At 34.9% G+C, this 16245-nt stretch overlaps 1 protein-coding gene across 1 annotated transcript in view; it reads left to right on the top strand.

Annotated features, from left to right (window-relative positions):
- Positions 1-16245, top strand: part of WNK3 (WNK lysine deficient protein kinase 3) — a 182932-nt gene that overhangs the window by 98650 nt on the left and 68037 nt on the right. The gene's annotated exons all lie outside the window — the stretch shown is intronic.

The following is a 16245-nucleotide window of genomic DNA, read 5'->3' on the forward strand; positions in this document are numbered from 1 at the left end:
ATGCATGAAAACAGCCATAGACAATATGTAAAATATTTGGCATGGCTGTGTTCCAGTACAATTTTATTCACAAAAATGGTTGGTATACCAGATCTGGCCTGCAGGCTGTAGCTTGCCAACATAATAAAGAATATTGCCGTTACTGCAGAAAGTTCCTTCATGCCCCTTCCCAATTAGTGCCCTCCCCCCACACATCCCACCAGAGTTGACCACTGTTGATTTTTTTCACCATAGATTAATTTACCCTGTTCTAGACCTTCATATAAATGGAATCGCACAGTATGTACTCTTGTGTAAGGCTTCTCTCATTCAATACGTTTTTGAGATTGATCCATGTTTGTGTGTATCAGTAGTTGTTTTTTTTTTTTATTTTTTTTGGCTGTTATAAATAAAGCTGCTATGAACATTCTTGTATAAGTCTTTCTGTTAACATGTTTTCATTTCTCGTGAATAATACCTAGGTGTAGAATTTGCTGGGTCATAGGATAGATGTTTTAACTTTGTAAGAATTACCAGTTTTCCAAATTGGCTAAACCATTTTACACTAACACCAGCAATATATGAGAATTTCACACCCTCACCAACATTAATTTTGGCTGTTCTGGTGGGTGTGTAGTAATGTCTTATTGCGGTTTTCATTTGTACTTCCCTGATGACTGATATTAAGTACCTTTTGATGTATTTAGTGGCCTTTATGTGTCTTTATATGGGGTTATATCCTGATAAACCCATTGTAAATTGAAAATACTGTAAGTAGAAAATATATTTAATACACCTAACTTACTAAATATCATAGCTTAGCCTAGCCTACCTTATATGTGCTCAGAACATTTATATTAGCCTACAGTTGGGCAAAATCATCTAACAAAAAAGCCTATTTTATAATAAAGTATTGAATATCTCCTGTAATTTACTGAATACTGTACTGGAAGTGGAAAACAGATTGGTTGTATGGGTACAGAATAGTTCTAAGTGTATTGATTGTTTACCCTCATGGTCACATGGCTGACTAGGAGCTGTAGCTCACTGCCACTACTCAGCATCATAAGAACATATTATACTGCATAGTTAGCCTAGGAGAAGATCAATATTCAAAAATAAAAGTATAGTTTCTACTGAATGTGTATTGCTTTCACACCATCATATGGTCAAAAAAATCTCAAGTCAAACCACCATAAGTTAAGGACCATCTGTATTCTTTCCCTATTGAATAGACTTGGCACTCTTAATGAAAATCAATTGACTATAAAAGTATGAGACCTCTAACTTTGTGTTCCTTTTTCAAGACTATATTGGCCCATCTGGATCCCTTGCAATTCTGTATGATTTTAGGATCAAGTTTGCAAAAAGCCACAAAAAAACAAACAAAAAACAACCAAAAATATCTGGGTTTTAATAGAGATTGCATTAACTCTGAATATTGCTTTGGGTAGTATTGTCTCCTAATCATAGTCTTCCAGTCCATGAACATGGGATATCTTTTTGTTAAATTAGGTGTTCTTTAATTTCTTTCAGCAACATTTTGTAGTTTTCAGTGTACAGGTCTTAACCTCTTCTTTTTTCTGTTATTGTAAATGGAATTGGCTTCTTAATTTTCTTTTTGAATTGCTCATTGCTAATCTATAGATATACAGCTGATTTTTCTATAACATTCTGGTATTCTATAACTTTGCTAAATTAGTTTATTAGCTCTAATAGGTTTTTGGGTTTGTTTTTTGGTGGATTCATCATTTGTCAGGATTTTCTGTATGTAAGATCTTTTCTTTTCCAATTTGGATGCCTTTTATTGCTTTTTCTTCCTAATTGCTCTTGCTAGAACTTCCAGTGCCATGTTGAATAGAAGTGGTGAAAAGAGATGTCCTTGTATTATTGCTGATCTTAGTGGGAAAGCTTTCAGTCTTTCAGCATTAAGTATGATGATCTTTTTATCATTATGTTATATCCTCTTCATCCCTAGTAATTTTCTCTCCTCTGAAGTCTGCATTTTCTGGTATTACATACCCACTCCTGCTTTCTTTTGGTTAGTGGTAGCATATCTTTTGCCATCTGTCAATTTTCAACCTGTTTATCTTATGTTTGAAGTGAGTTTCTTGTGGAAAGCACACAGTTGGCTTTTTATCCACTCTGCCAATGTCTCCCTTTTAATTGGCTTATTTAGACCATTTACACTTAAAATAATTATTGATATTTTAGGACTTAAATCTGCCATTTTAGTATTGCTTTTTCCCGGTGGTTTTCTTTCCTTTGTTTCTCTTTTCTTGCCTTCCTGTGGGTTACTTGCACATTTTTTAGCATTCTTTCTTGTTTTATTTATACTGTTTTGAGTATATTGGGTTGTAATTTCCTTAGTGGTTGCTCTCTCTTTCTTTATAGATAAATCAATAACTTATCACTCTCTTTTGGTATGGACATTTTACTACTTCAAGTTAAGTATTGAAACCTTACTTCCATTTAGGTCCCTTTACCCTTCCCACTTTTTAAAATATAATTGTTTCAAGTATTTCCTCAACATATGTTATGCACCATAAATTTTGCCTTAACCATTAAATATGATGTAAGAAACTCATTAAGGAGAATAGTCTACTATACTTACCCTTATTTTTTACCCATTGCATTGTTTTCTTTTCCTTTCTGAAATTCTAAGCCTTCTATTTCCTTTCCCTTTGGAGATCTTCCTTTAGTCATTCTTTAAGGATAGATTTAAGGATACTGACAAATTCTCCTAGCTCTTTTTTGTCTATCTTTTTTTCTTCTTCATTTCCAAATATTATATTTTGCTGAAATAGAAGTCATGGATTAACGAATCTTTTCTTTCAGCACTTGAAAAATGTTATGCCACTTCCTTCTGGCTTCTGTGTTCACAGATGAGAAATTTGCTGTCGTTCAAATTGGTGTTCCCCTATCAGTAATGTGTTGTTACTTCCTAGTAACTGTTAATATCTAGTTTTCAGAAGTTTAATTATGATGTGTCTTGGGATGAAATTCCTTTGGGTTTATCCTGTTTGAAGTTCATTCAGCTTCATGAATCTGTTTTACGTCTTTAGCCAAATTTGGAAGTTTTCAGCCATATTTCTTTGAATATTTTTTTCTGCTCCACATTCTTTCTCTTCCAAGGTTCCAATTGCATGAATTTTTAGTCTTATAAAAATTGTTCCCCAGGTTCAGAGGCCCTGTTCATTTTCTTTCAGTTTTTTTTTTCTCTGCTATTCAAAATGAGTAAACTCTGTTAATCTGTCCTCAAGTTCACTGGTTCTATTTTCTGTCATTTCCAGTCTACTACTTAGTGTATCTAATTAATTTTTTATTTAGGTTATTGTATTTTTTCCATTCAATAATTTCTATATGGTTCCATTTTTTCCTGAGGTTTTCTATGTTTTTCATTTGTTTCCAGAGAAATTATAATTACTCACTGAGGCTCTTTTTCTGTTAGTGGCTGTAAAATCCTTGTCAGATAATTCCAGCATCTGATTCATCTTGGTAATGGTATGAGTTGATTGTCTTTTCTCATTTGAGTTGTGATTTTTCTTGCTCTTGGTATGACAAGTGTTTTTTTTTTTTTTTTTTTTTGTACACTGGACATTTTGGATATTATGATTGGAGACTCTTAATCATATTTAAGTCTTCTATTTTAGCAGGCACTTGCCCTGTTAAAGTTTAGCCTGTAGATTCTATCCTACTTTTGTGGGCTGTATGTAGTTCCAATGATAATTTAGTTTTATGAGCTCTTGCAATGCTGTTCTGGTCTGCTTGGTCTTCTGAATCTGGTTGAGCTCTCACTGGGTCTCTATCAGTGCTACCCGCAGGAGTAAAAGGTGCATCTTTGGGCTGCCAAGTGTTAGATTTGGGGAGTGGAGGATACTGGACCCATAGAACGGAGAGCATTTTCCCTGGTCTCTTTTCTGGCCCCCTGATGCTGGTATCCTTAATACTTGATCTCTGCCAGTGTCACTGCGGTATGGAAGTACTTACCTGGCCACTGTCTACGGCTAAATAGAAGGTCAGGAGTTGTGGTGTCTGCATGGCTCTCTGCCACTGGATAGAGAGCTGAGACATAATACCCTCGGTTGCCTTCTGCCCTTGGGTGAAGGGTCAGGAGACTCAAGGCCTGGATCTTTTTCTGTTGCATGGTGAAGCACCAGGGGCTTCTTGGGTCTTGAAAGCTCTATACTACCAGTCACCTTCCTCTGTCTCTTCAGTTGTAAGAATGTAGGTTTTCTTCTGAGTTTTAGCTGCTTTGGGGCTTGCCCCCAGGTGAAAATCCATAACAATAGCAAACTCATCCACTGTCCTTCCTTTGTTCCAAGTGTTGCCTTCCTGCCAGTTTCTACCTGCTTTTGATTGCTCTCTTATACCTTCAGACAGTTGTTTTTTCACATTTGTCCAGCACTTTTTGCTGATATTTCTGTGCGTGGGGTTTGATCTGAAGGGATCATTACCAGAAGTAGTACCTCTCTTTCCTAATTTTTTTTCAAAAACTTTTATTGAGATACAATTGACATATAATAAACTTCGTATATTTAAAATGCACAATTTGATATTTTTTATTTGTAATTTATATATGGCAATCCCAATCTCCCAATTCATCCCACCCCAACCCCCCCCCAACCCCGCTTTCCCCACTTGGTGTCCATATGTTTGTTATCTGCATCTGTGTCTCTATTTCTGCCTTGCAAACCAGTTGATTTGTACCATTTTTCTAGATTCTGCACATATGCGTTTATATATGATATTTGTTTTTCTGACCTACTTCACTCTGTATGACGGTCTCTAGGTCCATCCACGTCTCTACAAATGACCCAGTTTCATTCCTTTTTACAGCTGAGTAATATTCCATTGTATATATGTGCCACATAATCTTTATCCATTCATCTGTTGATGGACATTTAGGTTGCTTCCATGTCCTGGCTATTGTAAATAGTGCTACAATGAACATTGGGGTGCATGTATCTTTTTGAATTATGGTTTTCTCTGGGTATATGCCCAGTAGTCGGATTGCTGGGTCATATGGTAATTCTATTTTTAGTTTTTCAAGGAACCTCCATACTGTTCTCCATAGTGGCTGTATCCATTTACATTCCCACCAACAGTGCAGGAGGGTTCCCTTTTCTCCACACCCTGTCCAGCATTTATTGTTTGTCGATTTTCTGATGATGCCCATTCTAACCAGTGTGAGGTGATACCTCATTGTAGTTTTGATTTGCATTACTCTAATAATTAGTGATGTGGAGCAGCTTTTCACGTGCCTCTTGGTCATCCGTATGTCTTCTTTGGAGAAATGCCTATTTAGGTCTCCTGCCCATTTTTTGATTGGGTTGCTTGTTTTTTTGATATTGAGCTGCATGAACAGTTTATATATTTTGGAGATTAGTCCTTTGTTGTTTCGTTTGCAAATATTTTCTCCCATTCTGAGGGTTGTCTTTTCGTCTTGTTTATAGTTTCCTTTGCTGTGCAAAAGCTTTGAAGTTTCATTAGGTCCCACTTGTTTATTTTTGTTTTTATTTCCATTACTCCAGGAGGTGGATCAAAAAAGATATTGCTGTGATTTATGTCAGAGAGTTCTTCCTATGTTTTCCTCTAATAGTTTTATAGTGTCTGGCCTTACATTTAGGTCTTTAATCCATTTTGAGTTTATTTTTGTGTAGGGTGTTAGGGAGTGTTGTAATTTCATTCTTTTACATGTAGCTGTCCAGTTTTCCCAGCACCACTTATTGAAGAGGCTGCCTTTTCTCCATTGTATATCCTTGGCTCCTTTGTCATAGATTAGTTGACCATAGTTTATCTCTGGGCCTTCTATCCTGTTCCATTGATCTACATTTCTGTTTTGGGGCCAGTACCATATTGTCTTGATTACTGTAGGTTTGTTGTATAGTCTGAAGTCGGGGAGTCTGATTCCTCCAGCTCTGGTTTTTTTCCTCAAGATTGCTTTGGCTATTCGAGGTCTTTTTCTTAAATTTTTATCATTGCAAAATATCACCCCTCACTTAATTGAGGTAACCACTATAGGCCCATCAGTAAACCTCCAAGAGTTGATGATAGAGGGATGGAGTGAATTTCTGATGTTTGGGTTTTTTTATTTTCAAGGCACAAGAGAGAGGGATCTTCAGCCTGGTCAAATAGCAAGCTGTGCTTATATTTTGTGTCTTTCTCCCCAGTAAAACTGAAATTCTTTGTGATAGAGATCTGTACCCAATTTATCTCTGTAGTCCTAGCACCTAGCACAGTGTTAGTTACAATAATTGCTTGTTTTATGTTTGTTGAATAATCAGTAAGAATGACTGTAGATATCTCTATCAGCTTGTTCTCAATGGAAGAGGATTCTTTGTTGATGTTTATCATTCTTGTTGCCTAATCAGGACTTCCACATTGATAATGAATGTGTTTGGTGGTGGGCAACCTAAGATCTGTTTTTTATTTTCTATTTTACTTTAAAAAATTGTGACAAATAGGACTGTGATATATTTTACAGTGTCCATAGCTGGTTACATCTACTTTGTCTCTCTTTTTTACATAGAAGTATAGTTGACTTAAAATATTATATTAGTTTTAGGTGTACAACATAGTGATTCAACATTTTTATAGGTTATATTCCATTTAGCAAAGGTTGTTCTTATTTCTCCATTTTATTTCCCCGTGTATCAATGAGCAAGGGTGTATAAGAGACAGGAAGTGGATCATGAGTTCAGATGTGCCAATTGTGGTTTTGATCATTTCGTCAAATAGTATAGAAAACCACTTAGTCTGAGTTTTATCTACTGCTGAGGTCAGCATTTCTTACCTCTTGTAGTGTGATGTGTTAGTACTAGTGCATTAGTGCTTTAGGTGGTTGAGATTGGTTCATTTTCAGTTGACATTGTGTCTAATCAAACATCCGTTTAGATGGTTTCAATTTTCAGCTCCTGGAGATAAATATGAAACTTCAGCATTTTGTATGCCATTGTATCCTACTCATCACAGTGTTTGAATATCACTTTGATTCTCAACCACAATATGTGCATTGTTTTTTCTTAAATTTTTTCTACTTACTTCAATTATATAAGTAATATGCCAATATAAATTCCTGGTAAAAAATTTAAAACAATTCAGAGAAGTCTCATTTGACCCCACCCCTCCCTATGTCCTTGTCCTTTCTGTTATCAGTTTGCTGTGTGTCATTTTAGATCTTTTTCAGTGTAATTACACGCATATATATGTACCCTTAGCCCAAATATAGTATTGTTTTCTGGTTTGTTTTATTACTTTAAGCATGTAAAAGAGATCCTACCATATATGTCACTTTGTAAATCTTTTACTCAATTATGTGTCCTGGAAATATATCTATGTTATTACATATAGATATACTTGATTTTATTTAATTGCCCCATAGTATTCAGTAGTAAGATTACATACATAGCCGTTTATTTAGCTATTCCTCCTACTGATGGACATTTTGGCTGTTTCCAGTTTTTCACTATTTTAACTAGTGTTAAAATGAACAAAGTAGATCATGCCAGAGGAGACACTGGGGCAAAATTACTGGACCATAAGTTCTACACATTTTTTTACTTTAGTATATATTGCCACATTGCTTTCCCAAGGTACTGGACCAATTTAAATTCTCATCAGCCAGTGGTACAGCCTTATTGTCAATATTTGATAATACCAGATATTTTTATGCTAGGCTGATGAGTAAAAAATAATATATTGTTTTAATTTTCATTTCCTTGATTACTAGAAATGTTGAACATGTTTATTTTTAAATTTTTATTTTGAAATGATTTTAGACTCACATAGAGGTTGCCACAATTGTACAGAGAGTTCCTGTGTACCCTTCTGTCAGCTTTCCCCAATATTAACATCTTATATTACCAGAGTACAATCATCAAAACCAGGAAATTGACAATGATATGATACTATTAACTAAACTACAGACCTTGTTTGAATTTCACCAGTTTTCACATGCACTCATTTATTTTGTGTATATCTGTAGTTCTATGAATTTATTTCATGTATAGATTTGTATAACAATCACTACCATCAGGATGCAGAACAGATCCATCACCTAAAAGACTGCTTTGAGCTGTGCATTTATAGTCACACCCTCTACCTACCTCTAACCCCTGGCAATCACTGATCTGTTCTCCATCACCATCATTTCAAGAATGTTATATAAATAGAATCATACAATATGTAATCTTTTGAGATTAACTTGAGATCCATTCAAGTTGTTGCGTGTATCAGTAGTTGCTTATTTTTATTATTGAATAGTATTCAGTTGTATAGTTATACCGTAGTTTACGTCTTCGTTTACTGAATACTCATTTTTCTTCTTTGCAAATGCCATTTATATTCTTTGCCCATTTGTCTATTGAGGTCTTCCTCTTTCTTTGTTTTCTTTGCACATTCTGATACTAATCCTTTGTTAAGTGTATTGCAATTACTTTCTACCAGTGTGTCCTAATAAGCTTATAGTGTCCTTTGTCACACAGAAGCTTTTTATTCTTTATAAGGTCAAATCTGTTCTTTCTTTTTTTGGGGGGAGGAGGGTTTGGATTTTTGTGTCTTTCCTTAGGAAGGCTCATAAGCATAAAATATTCTTCTATATTTTCTTCTGATTTAACAAATTGTGTCTGTCTTGTTCTGTGCTCTGTTTGGATTTTAATTTATTGTGGACTGTGTGAGGTAGAGATCTAATTGTATATTCTCAAAATGCACAGACATTTGTCGGAACACATTTATTAATAAACAGTCCATCATTTCCACACTGATCTGAAATGCTGTCTTTATCATATCTGAAGTTATTATATATACTTGAATCATTTCTCAACTCTTTGTTTTGTTCCTTTGACCTATATCCATTCTTATACAATACTTGTGTTTTGATTAATTTATCTTTTTTGTAAGTTTAAAATTATTACATTAGTAGCATTGACATATATACACTACCAAACATAAAATAGATAGCTAGTGGGAAGCTGCTGCATAACACAGGGAGATCAACTCCATGATGGGTGATGACTCAGAGGGCTGGGATAGGGCGGGTGGGTAGGAGTCGCGGGAGGGAGGGGATATGGGGATATATGTATAAACACCACTAATTCACTTTGTTGTACAGCAAAAGCTGGCATAACAGTGTAAAGCAATTATATTCCAATAAAGAGCTTAAAAATTATTACATTGATTTCCTCTTAAAATTTGTTTTAGGGCTTCCTAGGTGGCGCAGTGGTTAAGAATCCGCCTGACAATGCAGAGGTCACGGGTTCGATCCCAGCTCCAGGAAGATCCCACATGCCACGGAGCAACTAAGCCCGTGTGCCAAAAAAATAAAAAATAAAAACAATAAAAATAAAATTTGTTTTAAATGATTGTTAATTTTGAATTGGATAGATTTTTATTGTTAATTTCTATATTTATGGCATTATAATCAGACTATGGCTATTTTTTGGAATTTGACATTTTTGTGGTTTATTTGCCAAAGATTTATATTTTCTATTCTGGGAGGAGCATTCCAAGTTCTAGTTTGTTATATCATGCTTCTTAGTTATAATATTCAAATTCAATGTATCCTTACTTTTTTTGGTCCAGTTTTTCTTTTACTTTTTGAGAAAAATGTGATGAAGTATCCTACTATAATTGGGACTCTCTCCATTTCTTCTTATTATAGGTCCTTAATGCCTTAATTCTATGTTTCTGTATACCAAAAGGACTTTCTCTTTCATTTATTTGTTGCCAAAATTCATTTGATGGCAAAGATGACCTAATGAGCCTATTGATATATATTTTTCTTTTTAAAGCAGGTGCAATTTTTTATATTAAGGATTACATAATTGGTATGTGTAAGAACCCCCTGTTGAACAGGATTGAATATTGCTAAAATGTTTTGATAGTTAATCTGCATTCTTGACGCAAAATATTTATAATGCAATAATATTTATATTGAAAAACAATTATAAAATAATATAGTGCAAAAATATTTATAATACAAGGAACACCCATATACCCATCACCCAACTTAAGAAATAAAAAGTTATCAGTGCATTTGCAGTCTCCTGGAAACATATTTTTTTTATGACTTAAAACTTCATGTAACTTGGTGTACCCCCCCCCAAAAAAAAAGAATATATGTATAATATTTCTATATATGCTTAATGTTGATTATGAAATAAATGTGATTATACAAAAAAAAAACTTCATGTAAATGGTATCCTAGCATATGTATTCTTCTGCAATTTAAAAAAAATCAGCATTGTTTGTAAGATTGATTAAGCTACATGTTGATATACGTAGCTCTAGTCCATTCATTTGCCCTTTCTCCTGTTGATGTACAATTGAGTTCTTCCCATTAATTTGCTTATTCCCACATTCCTGGCCCATTCCTTTGGGATAGAATAAGTATTATTAATTTTAATGGTTGCTAAATCTCCTTAGCATGTTTAACCTTTTTTTTTTTGGTTGTTACCTTATATTTGAAAATGAAGATCTAATTGATCAGCATTGGTAGCTGATTTGGGCTTCCTTTTCTCAATTAAAGTGTGTAAACTTTGTAACTTCTAGGTTATTAATGCCTCACCTCACATCTCAAGAGTGCCTGCAGTAGCAATGAAATCTTTTGTAGTCAGCTATCTGTCTGGGATGTTTAAAGCGTGTTCCTGAAGCTTCTCAGAGTCTTCATTTTTAACTACTCTCCAAATAAGATTTCTTCTAAATATGAATCATCTCCACAATAGCAAAAGAAAGAAATTCTGGTCCAGGAGCTAATCTAGGATAACTGGTTGTATTTTATTGTTATGCTTCTTTAATAGTTTCTTCTAATATGGAGCAATTTTTTTTTACTCTTTCTTTGTCTTTCATGACCTTGACATTTGTGATGAGTATATAGGTCAGTTATTTTGTGGAATTTCATTAAAAATGGGTTGGTCCAATGTTTTCATGTGATTAGATTCAGGTCATTGCATTTGTGCGAGGGCTACTATAACAGTGATGTTGAATCCTTTTCATTGTATCATATCAGGAGGCACATGGTGTCCATTGTTTTATTATTGGTGATGTTAATTTTGATCACTGGGCTAAGGCAGTATCTGCCAGGTTTTTCCACTGAAAAGTTATCATTTATTACTTTGTAATTAGGTAATTTATGGGGAGTTACTTTGAAACTGTTTATTGTAAAACTTTTACTCATGGTTTTGGCAGCCATTGAAGATTTCCTACCTGTAACAATCACTATGGTGATTGCCAAATGGTGATTTTTGGGTTTTGTATTTATTATTTGGATTAGAGCTTTCTATTTTTCCCCATTTATTTATTAATTTACTTATTTAATTATAACAGTATGGATTTTAATTTTATTCTGTGGGTTATAATCAGTTAGTATCATTATTTATTTTGATGCACCAGCTATCTCAGATTTGGCTAGTGGGATCCTCTTCAAGCTGGTTCCTTTGTCCTTTTTTTTTTTTAAATAAATTTATTTATTTATTTTATTTATTGGCTGTGTAGGGTCTTCCTTGCTGCACACGAGCTTTCTCTAGTTGATGTGAGCAGGGGCTACTCTTCATTGTGGTGCATGGGCTCCTCGTAGTGGTTTCTCTTGTTGCAGAGCACAGGCTCTAGGCGCGTGGGCTTCAATAGTTGCGGCACAAGGACTCAATAGTTGTGGTTCACGGGCTCTAGAGCACAGGCTCAAAAGTTGTGGCACACAGGCTTAGTTGCTCTGCGGCATGTGGAATCTTCCCAGAGCAGGGCTCGAACCCGTGTCCCCTGCATTGGCAGGTGGATTCTTAACCACTGCACCACCTGGGAAGTCCTCCTTTGTCCTTTTGACAGGTCCCCATCATTGTTTGAATTTATCTTTATACAAAAAGATGTTCCAGGCCTATTCTATTATTTCCTGCTCCAACTTCGTAATTGGTTGTACTCAGTGAGCTCTGGTTGAGAGGGTTTGTTTTAATGGAGATACAATATTGTATTTATAAGAGGAATGATTTAGGAGTGAGGGGAAAACTGGTGAGACAGGAGAGAGAAAGAATTACTGGAGTGATATCCTTGAGAAGGAGAGAGGAGATAAAATTTAGTTTCTAAATAATGGGCCTAGCCTTAGCATAGGAGCCCAGACAGATTGTCCATAATAATATGGGAAAAGGCGGAGAGTATGGGCACAAATGCTATTGGGAGAGTAGATGTGGTAGTGGGAGCTTATGGAATTTCTCTCCTTGTTGCCTTTTTCATTTTCTCAGTGAAGTAGAAGCAAGGTCATCTGAGCGTGAGTTTGGGGAGGGAGTGTGTATTAAAAGCTTGAGGATAGAGGAGAAGGTATAAAGTAGTTTTCTAGGAGAATGGTAGAATGAAAGGTAGTAAGATTGCCAGGCAACATTAAGTACCTACTTGAAGTTAATTGTTCTAAAGACTTAATCTCTTTGTTGAATTTGGTGCTTCTCTTATTCTAAACCTTGGTGTTTATCAGGGGTTTGGTTATTCTTGATTTTCTGGTCCTTTGTATTTAAGGATCCTGCTTACCTGCCTGATTTGTTTACAGTAGTCTGCCTCCCTCCAGTCTTGGCAGAGCAGGGGCAGGTTATAGAGGGAGCATATTTTCTTCAGAAGTCACCTGTAGATCTGTCCTTCCTCCCAGGTTACAGCTTGAGTTTTTGGGCAGATTTCATTGCTGCTCACCACTTAACGCAACAGGGGGTTAGGGGTGGATAGGATTGCCCAGTTGCTCTTCACTTACCTTCCCATTTAATGAACTGATGATTTATTCAAGGCCACCTCATGCTTCTAATATCTGTTGAGTAGGTTTGGTGCTTCCCATATCACTGCTAACTTTAGTAGTTTTCTCCTGTATACATATGTTTGAAGCTTTTTTTTCCATAGATTTTTTCCCTATGTATGTGATCTATTGGTTTCTGATCCTTTGGAGATTCTCCACCATTTATGATCTGTGGATGGCAATCTTTCTTAGTTTTTCTGAGATGTTATGACTTTATTCTGGTTTTTTAAAAACATCATTTCTGTTGCTTTCTGGAGTATTAGAGTGGATGTATGTGTTCATTGTTACTATATTGAATCAGTCTCTTAGAATTTTTTATCCACATGAATAATGTGGAATAACATTTTAAGGGAAATGTCACTTTGTGATTTTTGTTGTTGCAAACATTTAGCATTGACAACTAGGAGCAGGGGTTTCATTCAGGTTTTTGTTGATATTTTTTTTTGTTAAAGCGGTGACAGGGTTGGCCAGATTTCAGACTTTGAATGCATCAGGAGTCATTGAAATGATACCATGATTAATTGTTTTCACAGATAAATCTACATGTTAGCATATCTGAGTTATATATTTGTAAGATTAATCTGGAAATTGTGATTCTTATTCGCATTTCTTATTTTATTACTGTTTCATAGCTGATCTCAGTGGAATAATAATTTTCAGCTCTGGCTTCGTAATCAGTGAAATAATATTTTTGTTTCGGTCTTCAGTCAGGTGATATTGATTCTAACCCTAGTATGTTTAAGACCCATAAAGATAGGGTTTTACTGAGGATATCAGTGCCTCTGAGATGTTTACTTTGTCTCTTGTTACATTTCTATTATTCTAGTGCTTTCAGGACAGTATAGAAACTATATGAGGAATGGATTCTGTTAATGTGTGTGATGCTAATGTTAACTGGCAAAAGATTCTCCAGTGTTCAGTTTGTTCAGAAACGTCCATGGTCCTACTATGTATGAATGTGATTAAAATAATCAACAAGTTTATTCTGGTAGAGACAGTTTTAATATGTAATCAGTTGCTAAGGTATTCTAAAGAGTAAATCTTATAGTTAGGGGGCTGACATTAAGGACCTACTATGTATCAAGCTGTGTCATCTCATTAAATCTTCATTGTAACTTCCTCTATAAAGAAGTTAATTCCATCAAATAAAAATGTTTGTGTAAAAATTAGTAATTAAAGTTATGTCTTTCTCTGGGGAGAGAGACTGTGGCTTCCAGGGTATTAGACCATTTATGTAAAAATGCTATTTAGCACAATATTGTATTTACGTGAAATTACTTTCCCGTAATTGAAGGGGAATTGTGGGTGTATTTGCTGAACGTTGTCAAAAAAACTGTTCTCAAAAGGCACATATTGCTTAGTATATCTTTATAATGTTGAAACTGATAGTGTTAAGGACATTAGTCATTTGGATTGGTTTACAGCCACATTACTCACCCTTTGCCCTTTTGTAATATAAATTGGTTGGAAATATTGAGGATTTTGAAGGGATGGGAACATATCAGGTGGATCTCATTCTCCAGGAAGGAACCATCCTACAAAATAGCAGCACCATTGAAATCTTTGATTTCAGAGGTTGGTGGAAAGAGCATCTGTAGATTACTATTATATAAGGTATTTAAGGAAAAGGCAGACTGTTGTTTTGGGGGGATAGCAATTATGAAAGTTTATCATACGATGCATGTTATGTTTTCAGTTTTTATGTGTACATCCAGTTTTAAAACACAGTTTTAACAATTTGAACTTAATACTGATTATTGGTTTTAGTATACAACTCCAGTATTTATACCACAAGTTCCCTATTCTTTTTTTTTTTAGCTCTTTATTGGAATATAATTGCTTTACACTCTTGTACCAGCTTTTGAGGTACACCAAAGTGAATCAGATTTATTTATACATATATCCCCCTCTCCCCTCCCTCCTGCGACTCCCTCCTACCCTCCCTGTCCTGGCTCTCTAAGGCATCATTGATCATCGAGTTGATCTCCCTTTGTTATACAGCAACTTCCCACTAGCTATCTATTTTACAGTTGAGAGTATATATGTATCTATGCTACTCTCTCACTTTGTCCCAGCTTCCCCTTTGCCCCCCGCCCCCCCAACCCTGTGTCCTCCAGACCATTCTCTGCATCTGCATCCTTATAAGTTCCCTATTCTTGATTCTTAATTTTACTAAGTGCCTCTATAGTTTGAAGAATGGCTTTGTGTAATTTTTCAAGGTTACTTGGATGTACAATTTTTAATTCTTTGGGTATCTGAAACTGACCCATTGTTTACATTCACGCATGAAATATAACTTGGCTGAGTACCAGAAAAAATCAATTAACAACCTTATCTTCATATCTACAGAAGATTTTGTTCTGTTGACTTCTAGTTAATGCTGCACAAGAGAAGCCTAAAGCCAGTCAGATTTTTGCTTTTTTTTCCCTCCTCAGTGCTGATAGGTGGCATTTTTTACTCTCATAAGTGAAAAATTTGGTGTACATCTTTTATATGTCTTGGTATGTATATTTTGTTTCCTCACATGAATATAGCTTTTTAAAAATAACTTGTATTCTTATAAATACTCTTAAAAATACAGAAAAGTATAAAGTAAAATGACCTGTTATTGCACCTCTGAGAAATTAAAACCTTTGAAGTTTTCCAGACATTTTCCTATGTATACACATTTTTTAGTATTTATTTTATCAGAATTGGATCATCCCAGCTTTTTAAAAGATTTCTTTTTTTAATTTAAGTATATAAGGCATATATACATTGAAGTATCCTAATCTTAAATGTGTAGCTTGATGAGTTTTTGCATATGTATTCCACTGTGAAATAAGGATACAGAGCATTTCCAGCTCCTTAGAAGTTTCACTGACATTCATACACATTGTTGCATGTGTCAGTAGTTTGTTTCATTTTTTTGCTATGAGTTGTGCAGTTGTAGAATATACTGCAATTCAGTTATCCATTCTGTTGACGTATGTTAAGATGGTTCTAATTTTTGGTTCTTATAAAAATAAAGCTACTGTGAATGCTCCTGCATGTTTTTTTCAGTAGACACATGCATTCATTTCTCTTGTGTATGTACCTAAGAGTGGGATTGCTGTGTCACAGGATAAAAGTATGTTTAGCTATACTAAATAATGCCAGACAGTTTTCCAAAGTAGTTGTCCAAAATGCATTCTCAGCAGCAATGTTTGAGAGTTCCAGTTATTCCACATCCTTATGAACACTTAGTATTGTCGGTCCTTTAAATTTTAGCTGTTCTAAACATATGAACACTAAGGGGGGGAAGCGGGGGGATTGGGGTGGGATGAATTAGGAGATTGGGATTGCCATATATACATTACTAATAAGAAAAAAAATCAAATTGTACACTTTAAATATATGCAGTTTATTGTATGTCAATTATATCTCAATAAAATTCTTAAAAAATAAATTTTAGCTGTTCTGGTGGATGTAATGTGGTATATATTGTGGTTTTAACTTGCATTTCCCTGATAAGTAATGATGTT

Source organism: Hippopotamus amphibius, chromosome X (genome assembly GCF_030028045.1).
Source record: "Hippopotamus amphibius kiboko isolate mHipAmp2 chromosome X, mHipAmp2.hap2, whole genome shotgun sequence".
In the NCBI taxonomy this organism is placed as follows: Eukaryota; Metazoa; Chordata; class Mammalia; order Artiodactyla; family Hippopotamidae; genus Hippopotamus; species Hippopotamus amphibius.